This window comes from Macrobrachium rosenbergii, chromosome 21 (genome assembly GCF_040412425.1).
Source record: "Macrobrachium rosenbergii isolate ZJJX-2024 chromosome 21, ASM4041242v1, whole genome shotgun sequence".
Taxonomy (NCBI): domain Eukaryota; kingdom Metazoa; phylum Arthropoda; class Malacostraca; order Decapoda; family Palaemonidae; genus Macrobrachium; species Macrobrachium rosenbergii.
In genome coordinates this window covers 29,818,144-29,825,643 of record NC_089761.1, presented here as the reverse complement: position 1 = coordinate 29,825,643, position 7,500 = coordinate 29,818,144, and the positions used below count along the sequence as shown (strand labels likewise).

The 7,500-nt window shown below is 40.4% G+C and overlaps 1 pseudogene; it reads right to left on the bottom strand.

The window, feature by feature from the left end:
• Positions 1-5,873, bottom strand: part of LOC136849844 (LIM/homeobox protein Lhx1-like) — a 96,886-nt pseudogene extending 91,013 nt beyond the window's left edge.
• Positions 5,874-7,500: the final 1,627 nt, after the last annotated feature.

Here is a 7,500-nt window from a genome sequence, read left to right as displayed (position 1 = left end):
TGCATTCGCTAAGCGATGCGCAAAGCTTTCCTCATTGAACATGTCGGAGATTATTCTGCCCTAAAATGAAAGACTGCAGTATCTGCAAAAATACAAAACTGAGAAATATGGTAGATACTCCCTTGCCTTACCACTACTGATTTTGCAGACACTGCAAATGGGACCCCCTAAATACTCGTGGAAAGCATCGAAGAATCATCCTGAGACTGCAGTAACTCTTGTAATAGTGTTTCACGAGTCCAGAAGGTGGCATATCTCAATTTCGAAAATTTTGCAGGTACTGCAGTTTTTTTTTCATTTTAGGGCAGTATTCTCCATATAAAAACCTTCTCAGATACACTCATCTTCAAATCCGGTAAAATCTACATCTTTCGCTTAGTGTCTACATTAGAGGTTTCAACGCCCGGAGGAAACACGGGAGAATTTATAACCTCTCTTACCGGTCACTCATTTCTACAAAACTGTTTTGAAATTAACACCCGCATACAAAGCAGAGCATTTCTGACATTCCGGAGGTGTAAAATGTGGTCCCTCGCCCTAATTCGGCTTTTTCCACGCCTATCCACATGGGTTAGAGGCATATTTTAATTTTTTTTTTTTACAGGTGTGGAATTAGTGTATACGAGTTTGCTTTGCCAGCCCCGAGTGAAATTTGGAATGCGAGTTTCTTCACGTCGTAATTGTATTATAAAGTCTCGGCCAGTTTTGTCAAATTACAATAAGAATGAGCGCGAGGTGTAATTGGGCTGCAGTTGACCCCTGGTTTGTCGCTCTTAATTTCATTGTATAGTAGTAGTAGTTGTAGTATTAGTAGTTGCATGTAGAGCATTTCATTGCAGAAATACGAGGCATTGGTTTTTAACTGTTACCTTTTTTTTTTATTTCACCGTAAAGTAGTGATAGTTCTGGGCAGTACATTTCATTGTGGAATGTGATGCATTGGTTTTACGGTGACTGTTCTCATTTCCTTCACCGTAAAGTATTAGAAGTTGCTTGTGGAACAGGTCATTGTAAAATATAATGCACTGGTTTTACGGTGACTTCTTAATGCACTGGTTTTACGGTGACTTCTTATTTCCTTCACCGTAAAGTGGTAGACGTTGCTTGTAGTACATTTCATTGTAAAATGTGATGCGTTGGTTTTACGGTGACTTTTTGTTATGTCACCGTTTTTATTTCCCTGAGGAGACAGAGCGATGGAAAACCCATACGAAATCGATGGGGATGAAGTGGAATCGTAGTGGTGGTGGTGGTGGTAACAATGACGGTACTTCGTCTTCCGGGGATGGTAGTGATGACAGTAATGATAAGCCTATGCCGACGATAATGCGGATTGATGGTACTGTAATCGCCGGGTTTCAAAGCGGTGATAATATTTTTAAAAATTAAGGAAATTAAGTTCGCCTTCAGTATTGCTCTCTCTCTCTCTCTCTCTCTCTCTCTCTCACACACAGAGAGAGAGAGAGAGAGAGAAGAGAGAGAGAGAGAGAGAGAGAGAGAGAGAGAGAGAGAGCTTAATATTTTAATTATTTAGGATACTAAGTTCACCTTCAGTATTGCTGTCAGAGAGAGAGAGAGAGAGAGAGAGAGAGAGAGAGAGAGAGAGAGAGAGAATACGGTAAGTTTTTAGCGATTGTCACTATACCCCGGGTTCCAACAATTGCGGTAGCATTTTCGGTCTCCGGAATTATTAACACTGCAGCTGACCGCTTTCTCTCTCTCTGTCTCTCTCTCTCTCTCTCTCTCTCTCTCTCTCTCTCTCTCTCTCTATTGAGTTCTTCATAAAAGCGAATTTAATCCAGAACTCCCCGGTCTCATTTTCATCCATTCACCGTCAAGTCATTTTTATTTTTATGTACACATTTCCGTATCACTTCCACTTCTGATGAACGGCGCCGCTCAGTTCTTTTCCCGTAATTAGAATAAGAGCAATACATAGGCTACATACATAGGTATACGTGCATACATATCCGGTTTTATGGATACATAAATGGCGGTGTTAATATCCACACCACTAAAGAGTCGGATAATTAGATATATTTCGTGTATGATATATGCCACGGCATTTCTATTTTCTGACAGCTATGGAACACCTACAACGAGAGAGAGAGAGAGAGAGAGAGAGAGAGAGAGAGAGAGGTGTGTATGTCTGCGTACGCCGTCCGTACATCGCGTGCCGTACCATCGATCTATTTAAATTATAACATTATCTTCGAAGTTTTTCGCCGGTAAAAATACAAATAAAAATGAGAAACATTACGGAATGCGAGGCATTACGTTAAGTTATCTCTACGATCGTTTTGTCGTCGCCGTTCTTGTCGTCGTAAACTGTCGGGTTTGAGTTTCGGGTGTCCCCGAGGTTTATCAAGGATTGTTTATTATTATTATATTATATATTCGTCACTGCCGTCATCACGTGCAAGTAACGCGTTCCGTTGCGAGGTGTTCCTTGTGCATAGCGAGTTGTTCCGTTTTTTCGCTTTTGCATAGCGATCGGAATGTCCCGATTGAATGCCGGTAGGAGCCGTAGAAATTCACAGGATGACGGCCAATCCTACGGAGCATCGGATTGCACGCTCCGATTATCGTAATGACTGATAACCATTATATCAGAAGCTGTGGATTATCGTGGTGTTTTATCTCAGGTGCTGTGGATTATCCGGCAGTTGATTAGCGGGAGAAATGGTCGTCTCTTCGGAGAAATGCCGATGAGAATGAGTTGCAATTGCATGGCAATTTTCGGGTGAAAAGTCGCTGTCCTACGGGTAGGCGGCTGTACCTTGCATGTGTTAGAGTCCTTCTATGGGATGTTTACAAATTTTTATTTATTAACAGGGACAGTTTTCATAATTTTGTTGACAGGATTGTGAAGAGATTTTGAAGGGTATTATATATATATATATATATATATATATATATATATATATATATATATATATATATATATATATATATATATATATATATATATATATATATATATATATATATAATGCACAAGAGCCCGGCTGTTGCTTCACTCGAAGAGCAGCCGAAACATGAAAGAATAAAATGACTATCGACAATAATTCTCTTTCCGATTATTATTCTTAATCTCAGTATACGATACTGAGGACGGTTTTAATGGTCAAGAAATTATAACACTGGCCACTTGCGAGTCTGATTATAATCGGTATTGATCGTAGCGATAAAATCGTTAGCGTGGAAGATCGTGGCGGTTACTAACCTTTTTACCAAACTACGGCAGTTGATAATAATATTTCTTTCGTGTAGGAATTATTACCGCTTGACAGAATTTTCCAGCCAATTCGTTTTGCCCTTCTCAAATGATTTCCCAGACGGAAACATATTATTCAAGTATAGTTCTCGCCTGGTTTTCCTTAGTCGTTTGTCAAACAGAACACGCTACGGTATGATTTAAAAAAACACGCACCCAGTGGAACGCGGCGTCCCTTAAATGTGTGCATATGTATAGCGGTAATTATAAGTGATATGGAACGCCGTATTCAAATGTAAAACAAAGGTTTGAGACTTCTGTGCAACTTGTGTAGCCTGTCGGCATATTCGCTCGTGTCATGCAAGAACCACATACATACACAGGCTTGCTTTGGGACCGAGTCGTCGCGCTGAACCTGATTGTGTTTCATTTGGAACCCGGTTTTGTTTTATTTAGAACCCGATAGCATTTTTGTTCAGAACCATTATGCATTACATTTAGAATCTGATTGCGTGTAATTTGTAACCCGTTGCATTTTATTGATAACCCGATTGCGTTGTATTTTGGACCTGATTACATTTTATTTATAACCCGGTTGCGTTTTATTTAGAAAGCCATTCCATTTTATTTAGTAATATAATATTGCATTTTGTTTAGAGCGCGATTTCATTTTATTTAGAAAAATTGTATTTGATTTAGAACAGGATTGCATTTTATTGAGAAACCGATTGCATTTTATTTAAAACCTGATTGCATTTTATATTATATTTAGAACCCCGTGGCATTTTATTTAGGACCCTAATGCATCTGATATAAAACCTGATTGCAATTTATTTAAAACTGATTGCATTTCATGTAGAACCCGATTACATTTTTTTTTAGAACCCGTTGCATTTCATTTAGAACCTGATTGTATTGTATATGTCTGAAATTGTAATGGGAAAACAGTATCCTCTTTCTGAAGGATTCTACCTTAATCCGGGTTATTATTGAGCCAAGTAGCTCGTGACTGATCGTAATAATTATCAATAACACTCACCCTAGATGACATCGAAAAAGACTTGACAGTTGTAGACTGATTTTATTTATATATTTTATAACCGGTTGTTGTTACCAACATCTGCCAGTGATATATATATATATATATATATATATATATATATTATACATATATATCTTGACATATACACATGTGATTGTAACCACTTTTCTAATTCCACAGGACATGACATACAATGTCTCTGACATTTTATCACGGCATAACTATCGAATACCACCTACACGATGCTCTGCTTGTCAGTTCCTAACATCTGGTGGGTCTCCCTCGCAACACATGTTTTAACTATGAAGATATAAGCTCTGTCTTGCATTTGATGTCATTATATTCTCTCCGTGTTTTCACATTCGGTGGCGAATATTTAAGAGGCGACGCTGTTGTCATAATATTTACTTCCAATTTTTCATTGTAATAAATAAATAACCTTCTTTCATCTGTGGGTCTTTTGGTTATATAGCATAGAATATTATTCATAACGTGGGTATGTGAGTGTTTGCCTGGGTATGAATGTTAGATCTTGTGAGTATTTAGATCCTGTGGGTGTTAGGTCCTACGTGGTTGTGACGCCAAAGAGATGTTGACCAGTGGAGATTTTAAATGTAATTTCGATCCTCTGTTTAGGATATAATTGCTGGAATAAAGGGGTAAGAGATTCGTCCCTTTTAAATGTCTAAATTTACGTTCGTTTTGTTGTGAAAGAAAAAAAAAAGGCTTGGAAAAATATTTTCGGATGAGTTAACAAATTATTTAAATTTTTCTCCCTTGGGAAATTAAAAAAAAAAAAATTAAAAAAACTCCAACGTGGTTTAGTTGTTATAGAATTGCATGCTGACTTCACATTAACGCACTTGACCAGCGTGTGTTTTGAAAACAAAACTTTTTCACTTCCACGAACTAATCGTTACAAAGCAATTTGTGAACGAATTTCTCTTTCAGCGCCTTGTCTTATATTCGAGAGTTGTTTATTTTTTTACTTAGCCATTGCTAGAATAACATGTGACTTAATCATTGCTTTGAGATAAATGAAACTTAAATTTTACGTTAAAGATACGCCGGCCTAAATAACTGACCTGACGTGGAATCGTGTGGGAACCTATTACCGGAGAATTGTGGCACCATTCACAGTGCCAGTGGTGGGTATTGGGTATTAGTTTCTCGGCCATGCCCTTATCGTGCCCTGGCGTCTTTTCCTATTTGGCGTATTTATTTTAATCACCCGAGGAAGGTGGTGATGGCTACTACGCGCATTAAAAAAATAAAATAAAAATATTTTCGGGGTCGTCTTACCTGAAGAAGTCGTTCTTGCAGAAGAGCTTGCCTTCCCTGGAGAAGCACTTGTCGGTAAGGGAGCACCCACAGTCGGAGCATCGGACACACTCGGCGTGCCATGTCCTATCAAGCACCGTCACCAGGAACTTGCCCGTGATGGGCTTCTGACACCCAGAACAACACACTATCATCTTGTGATATCGTCTCTCTCTCGCGCGCTCTCGACTCCCTTTTCCCGCAACGACGCTCACTGCCTCCTAAATTTTTTTTGTTTTTCCAATTCTCCCGAAAAGTCTTGCGAGCGAAGTAGCAGTCCTCCTCCTCGTTTTCGAGCGAGAGGCAAGACGTACGTCTTCTCTGTCTGTCTGTCTCTAACCACTTCGTTTTTCGGATGGAGTTCGCGAGAGCCTGAGAGAGAGAGAGAGAAAGAGAGAGCGAGCGAGCGAGCGAGCGAGCGCAGCGCGGCAGCGCACGGATACAGTTCCTCCCCAACGGACAGCGAGATACACACTGGGGAAGGTGTGAGGGGCGGCCTAAGCTACGGCAGGGAGGCGGGGCCGGGCGAGGCCCCGCCCACCGTACCATAGATCAGCCGGAGCGGCCACTCATTGGTCGCCGAGTCTCGGCCGCGATCACCCCCGCTCTTATCTCGCCCATCTCAGATGTCAGCCACCGATGTTCACTGTATGTTACCTCTCACCCCACTATAACAACCATTAATTAGCCCGGCCGTGGAAATATTCGGGCTGTGTCCTTCGCCAGCCCTTCGGAAACTTCCAAAAGCCCTCGGCAGTCCCTTCTGCGACAGGCACCACCTCGTCAGGACAGCGGCCACGGCAGCAGCAGCAGAGGCGGCAGCAGCAGCCGAAGCAGGAGCGCTTAGGGGCGGGGATGGAAGGAGGCTGCTGATGCTGCGGGAAAGGGAGACGCACACATACACACAGCATGGAGACGGGGGAAGGGGGGGGCTAGTCTCCCCACCACACCAAGTATACCACTGCCATCAAAACAAACAAGGGCAGCTCTGCTGGGTGGCTGTGTCGAACTTCAAGAAATGACAAGAGGACAAGATGGTGTGCGTGTGTCACCTGCACGCACTCACACGCGCGCGCGCGCACACAAACACACACAAACACTCACAAACGTATAGACACCACCAATCAAGATCTCCTCTCAGGGGACGTTAATGACCTCAAGGCCTATTTGGAACTATGGTTGGCAAGTCAGAGATTGTTCCCGTCGAGGGGAGCGTCGCCCCCCATTCCTCATCAGCATCTCTTGGATCCACGCGAGAGAGAGAGAGAGAGAGGGGGAGGGAGACAGAGACAGAGAGAGAGAGAGAAATACATTTTGTGCCACAGGGTGTCCGGAAGTTTGGAAGAAAGCCAAAAATGATCTGGAAGATTAGAGAGAGAGAGAGAGAGAGAACCACAAACCTTTTCACTCTTCCTCAGTCTTTGATGTCGAATTTTTAGCAACATTTTTTGAATTTTATTTCGTAAGCGTGGGAGGAATATATTGAAAGTCTGGTATGAAATTGATAAGTAAATATAACTAATAACGAGTTGCGCAAGGCTCAAATATTATATACAGTATATATCATATATATATATACACACACACACACACACACACATATATATATATATATATATATATATATATATATATATATATATATATATATATATATATATATATATATATACTGTATATATACCTATCTATATATCTGTACATACATACATACACACACACAAATATATATATATATATATATATATATATATATATATATATATATATATATATATATATATGTGTGTGTGTGTGTGTGTGTGTGTGTGTGTGTGTGTGTATATATATATATGATATATACTGTATATAATATTTGAGCCATAACCAATTTTGACTTCGCCGAAAACTCACAACATATCAAATAAAATATTAAAAATGA